This window comes from Melanotaenia boesemani, chromosome 21 (assembly GCF_017639745.1).
Source record: "Melanotaenia boesemani isolate fMelBoe1 chromosome 21, fMelBoe1.pri, whole genome shotgun sequence".
Lineage (NCBI taxonomy): Eukaryota > Metazoa > Chordata > Actinopteri > Atheriniformes > Melanotaeniidae > Melanotaenia > Melanotaenia boesemani.
Genome location: NC_055702.1, coordinates 566,799 through 572,925, shown reverse-complemented (window position 1 = coordinate 572,925; position 6,127 = coordinate 566,799).

Here is a 6,127-nt window from a genome sequence, read left to right as displayed (position 1 = left end):
GACCGGTCCTGTCCTACCTGAGCTGTCCTTCCTGACCTGTCCTACCTGAGCTGTCCTTCCTGACCTGTCCTGTCCTTCTTGACCTGTCCTACCTGAGCTGTCCTTCCTGAGCTGTCCTACCTGACCTGAGCTGTCCTACCTGGCCTGAGCTGTACTTCCTGGCCTGACCTGTGCTACCTGAGCTGTCCTACCTGACCTGAGCTGTCCTACCTGGCCTGAGCTGTCCTTCCTGACCTGACCTGTCCTACCTGACCGGTCCTACCTGACCTGTCCTACCTGACCGGTCCTATCTGACCTGTCCTACCTGACCGGTCCTATCTGACCTGTCCTGTCCTACCTGAGCTGTCCTTCCTGACCTGTCCTACCTGAGCTGTCCTTCCTGACCTGAGCTGTCCTTCCTGACCTGTCCTGTCCTACCTGACCTGTCCTACCTGACCGGTCCTACCTGACCTGTCCTACCTGTCCTGTCCTGTTCTACCTGGCCTGACCCAGGATGTCTCACCTTTTTGCAGGTGCTGTTCATCAGCGGTACGAGCGTGACGATGACGTTGTTGTGGAAGTTGAAGTGAGGCAGAGCGACCATCAGCTCACAGAGGCAGCGCACGGCGACCTCGGCCAGGCCGCGGTATGACTGGAAACCCACCGCCTGACTTCGCTTCCTCTTCTTCTGCTTCCAGTCTGAGGACGGAGGCGGAACGTGAGCGTGTGTGTGCTGCAGCGCAGGTGCCGTGTGGTGTGGCGGCCTACCGTTGATGGTCTGCTCCAGATCCTCCAGGTAGAACTTGTACTGACTCACCAAACCTTCCTCGAACTCTCTGAGCTGCTGAGTCTCCTTCTTCACCTGAAAAACATGAGCGACCCAAACACACCGTCAGTTTCTGAGCTGACACACTCGGCCAGGACGGCGTGGGCTGCAGGTACCTTGGCGGTCTTCTCCGCAGGGGTCAGAGGTCGGATTCTGTAGGTGGGGGCGATATCTTTGAAGATCTCCATGAGAGAAACCATCACCAGCTTCCGGACCGACACCGCCACGCTGGGGTCAGCCTCCATCAGCATCCCACGCAGCTCCTTCACACGCTTCATCTGCCACACACACATCAGGTCACATGCACTGCAGCGTCAAACGGAGTCTGATCCAGGACCAGGCCGCCCCGTCTGGCCAAGAGGAGACACTACACATTCAGCTGCAACCCATCGCCACGGCAACCATTCTCATCATCCACTCTGACTTAGGAAGATGAAAACATGACTCTTCTTTCCCTGCAGTGAGTTTAAAACTGGTCCTCAAAAACTGCCACTCTGGCCGGAATGTAAAGTTTTCACCCGACACCCGGACCAGGTCCTGGAAAAGCTTCACAGATGTAAACGTGAGGAAGAGGATGAGCTGTAGGAAAAAAAAAACATCACAACAAACAAGCCGGGAAGAAGCAGAAGTTCTGGTTCGTACCGTCTTCCTCCTGGTCTGTCTCGTCTGCAGGGTCTTCCTCCTCCTCCTCCTCTTCCTCCTGGCTCGGAACAGCTGGAAACAAATGGACATGATGTCTTTACTGTGGATCAGCTGACGGGTCAGGTGACGAGTCGGCTGACGGGTCAGGTGACGGGTCAGGTGACGAGTCGGCTGACGGGTCAGGTGACGGGTCAGGTGACGGGTCAGGTGACGGGTCGGCCGACGGGTCAGGTGACGGGTCGGCTGACGGGTCGGCCGACGGGTCAGGTGACGGGTCGGCCGACGGGTCAGGTGACGGGTCAGGTGACGGGTCGGCCGACGGGTCAGGTGACGGGTCAGGTGACGGGTCGGCCGAAGGGGTCAGGTGACGGGTCGGCCGACGGGTCAGGTGACGGGTCGGCTGACGGGTCGGCTGGTACCTCTCTGGATGCTCTGTGGGATCACCCCTCTCTTGTCTTTGATGGGCAGCAGGTGGACGACCTCCGTCTCCTCCGTCCTCGCCATCTTTCTTGGAACCTTTTCGTAGCTGCGAACCACGTCGTTGATCCTCTTCCTCCCGCCGAGCACCGGCCCGCTGGGATGCGCCGCCACACCAAACAAACACACCTCAGTCAGAAGCTGCGCTTCCATCACGTCTAGAACCTGTAGAACCTCTAGAACCTCTAGAACCTGTAGAACCTCTAGAAGCTGTAGAACCTCTAGAACCTCTAGAACCTGTAGAACCTCTAGAACCTGTAGAACCTGTAGAACCTCTAGAACCTGTAGAACCTGTAGAACCTCTAGAACCAACACCTAAACATCACAGTAAAACGCTGCTGATGGAAACGACTATGTTTAGCAAACCTAGAAAAATATGGCTACAAGGTTTTACGCTGAAATAAAAGTTATAAAACGTGACGTAGGGGTCACGTGACCAGTTCATTTCACGTAAAGATGGCGCGGTATGAGCCGACGCAGGAGACAAAAAGCTTTTCACAAATAAAGAAAAATCGATAGAAACAGCCAAACGCTGGTTTGACAAGCAGGACGAGATCTAATGAGAACAACGGCGCCGAGTCTGAATCACAACTACACGTCAAAAAATACAAACATGGCTTTTATTCTGTAAAAAACTAACTGAAACACAGCTGGTGTCACCTCACACGCATGTTCTGTGTCTGCGTTACCATGACGACAGGTCTCTGGTGATGAAGGACTGTCGGGCCATGGCCGTCATCTGTTGCATGGGGTCTTCCTCCATCATGTCGGTGGGCAGATTCTCCAGGAACTCCTCCTCCTCCTCGTCCTCTGTCCAACAAGGAGCGGGTTTCAGATCACGTGACCGATGACGTAACTGATCACGTGACTGATGATGTCACCGGTGACGTCATCGGTCATGTGACTGATGGTGTTAGTTTTATTTAGTTTAGATTTTCTGCTTATTATGTAAAAATAAATGATCTCATTTTTAAATTCGGCCTGTTTGTATCTCTGTTTTATTATTTTTCATATTTGTCCTGAACTCCTTCATCTCTCTCTTTATCTTTGTGGCTCTTCTTACTGTTTATTCGTGTGTTTATTCTTGTTTTTATTCTTGTGTTTATTCATGTGTTTATTCTTGTGTTTATTCGTGTGTTTATTTGTGTGTTTATTCTTGTGTTTATTCGTGTGTTTATTCTTGTGTTTATTCGTGTGTTTATTCTTGTGTTTATTTGTGTGTTTATTCTTGTGTTTATTCGTGTGTTTATTCTTGTGTTTATTCATGTGTTTATTCTTGTGTTTATTCGTGTGTTTATTCTTGTGTTTATTTGTGTGTTTATTCTTGTGTTTATTCGTGTGTTTATTCTTGTGTTTATTCGTGTGTTTATTCTTGTGTTTATTCGTGTGTTTATTCGTGTGTTTATTCTTGTTTTTATTCGTGTGTTTATTCTTATTGTTTATTCGTGTGTTTATTCTTGTTTTTATTCGTGTGTTTATTCGTGTTTATTCGTGTGTTTATTCTTATTGTTTATTCGTGTGTTTATTCTTGTTTTTATTCTTGTTTTTACTGTTTCCTGCTGGCGGTCTTCCACACGGTAGCTCTGCCTGCTCTTTCTGCAGGTTGTTGCCACGGTGACGGCCCTGGTCTGGGGGTCCTGCGCTGCAGCCCTGTGGCTGTGGCGTGGACCCCGGCCTGTCCTGACCTGGGTGGTTCCTGTGGTGATGGGAACTACTCTGAGGTGTGTTTAATGTGCTTTATATTCTCAGGTGTGTTGAACGTGGTGTTTGAGCTTTGGTTCTGTGAAGCCGTCTGTGCTGCATGACGACGCTCTGTAGATAAAACCGATTGACGGACAGCTCTCACCTGGTCTCTTCCTGTACGTCTCCAGGGGGCGGGGCGTCTGCAGGGCGGCGCCCTTCATGGCCTGCCGCAGCCTCTTCTGCTCCTTGCGCTGCTTCTTGGCGACGTTCTGCTGCTTCATCTGACGGTTCCTCGTCTTGTTCTCCAGCTTCACGCCGCTGGTCTTCAGCAGGCGGCGGAACGTCGGGCGCCGCTTCTTGGAGCGAGGCTGGAGGGAGAACCTGAGAACACTGGTGAAAGAACTGTCGCCATGGCAACATGATTCATGACGGGGGGGTCCCCTGAACAGGTGTCACGGAAACGACTCATTATTACTGCGTTTAAATGCTTAATTATAAGTAATAATTAGTGAAATAACTTTGATCCTGGTGATCGGATCATTGATCAGGTCCTCCATCCTAGGTTTTTATTTTTTATTTAACCTTATTTAACCAGGAGGTCCCGGTGAGACGGCCCAGGTAGCAGCCAAACCACCGAGTACAAACATATTAAAACCATTTACATTTTCATTATAAGACAACAAACAGTCAGAAAAACAAATAAACAAGCACACGTCTCATCACCACCGTCTTTATGGACGTTTAGACTCATGGACATGTGGTTCTAGTTGGAGATTATTCCATCCACAAGCTGCTGGAAAAGAGATCCCACTTCTTCCCAAGGAACATTAAGAAGAGACCACCTTCAGGAGCGGAACTGATTAGTTTTAGATTTATTTGGTTTTAGAGCAAACAGAGGAGCTTACGGAGCTACAGCTTTATAAACCTGAATCAACATGACGATATGTCACCAGAATCTGTCCCAGAAAAGTCGCTGTGGTCGAGTTTTTAAGAAGACCAGAAACTTTCTTTTCTGTGTGTTTAAAACTAGTTTCAGACTCAACGTATTTGCTGCTGCAGCGGTGGAAGCTCGGGTGGAAACCACTGTATCATCAGCATATACGTAGTTTTACTTCAATGTCTTTTATAAAGAAAACTAATCGGGAGCCAAGACGGATCCTTGAGGGACAGCTTGGGTCTCTAGAGATCCAGGTCTGAGATTAAAATCCAGCTTTCCGTCCCTTCCAGCAGGTAAACACACCTGACGGCTGATTTCCAACCTGAGCTTCAAAGCTTTAAATTCATCCGTCTGACTTCTTTCTTTAACGAAGAAATCCTGAAAAAGTTAAAAACACAAATATTAAAGTGTTTCAGGAAACATCTGAACGGCTGTTTTCAGGTGAAACTTTCTAATGAAGCAGCTGTAAAAACCAGAGGAACTAGACCCCTTTAGACCTGATGTCCAGCTTTAGCGAGGCTACGTTAAACTCAGGCTTTAGACCAGAAACCAGGTCTGAACCTGACCCAGGATTTACAGAAACCTGGCGGTTTTCTTCGGATGGAGACTGGATCTGGTCTGATGGGACCATGTGGGACAGGACCAGGAAAAAACTTCGGTTTAGCTCGGATCAGACCAGGTCTCCGGACCGGAAACCGTCGCATCCTAGCAGAGAACCGGAGCTTACCGGAGCCATGGCGGCGGGAGTGTCCGGAAGAATCTGCGGGTCGGAGCCGAGCTTTAAGTCTCCTCCAAGGCGCGCGTGGAGAAGTGCGTGACCGTGTGTTTTGGTGGAGAGAAACACGCGTGGTGTCCACGGAGCCGGGTTCACTGCGAGACCGGAAAAACTACTCATAAATCCGGATGTGTGTAGAGACAAGAGCGCCCCCGTGCGGCGGGAGGACAGCAGCGCCGCTTTAACAGGTTTAACTTCCTCGTGGAGGAAAAGGAGTCCCTGGAAGGAAAAACTGTACCTGATGGGGAGAAAACCAGATAAAAAAATCTAAATACTGCAGTTTTTACAATAATACATACAAACATCCCAGAAAACATCCCAGAAGGCAGGAAGTCAGAAAAAAAACTGAACCAGAAACACGAAGAGTCAAAATTAAATCGATTATTGACCAAAACAGAAACAAATCAATCAGATGGACTCTGGACCAGGACTCTGGATCAGGACTCTGGACCGAGACTCTGGACCGGGACTCTGGATCGGGACTCTGGATCGGGACTCTGGAGTAGGACTTTAATTTTAGGACCCTCAGTTCTGGTCTTGTTCTGGTTTCAGGTCAGATTTTATTTGGACTGTAAATGTGTTTTATACTTTAAATGATAAAAACTGATGATCGGAGTCGTCATTCCATCTGGTGTTAGTACCCGTACTTCTGAGTAAAACCATAGTACCCGTACTTCTGAGTAAAACCATAGTACCCGTACTTCTGAGTAAAACTTTAGTACCCGTACTTCTGAGTAAAACTTTAGTACCCGTACTTCTGAGTAAAACCATAGTACCCGTACTTCTGAGTAAAACTTTAGTACCCGTA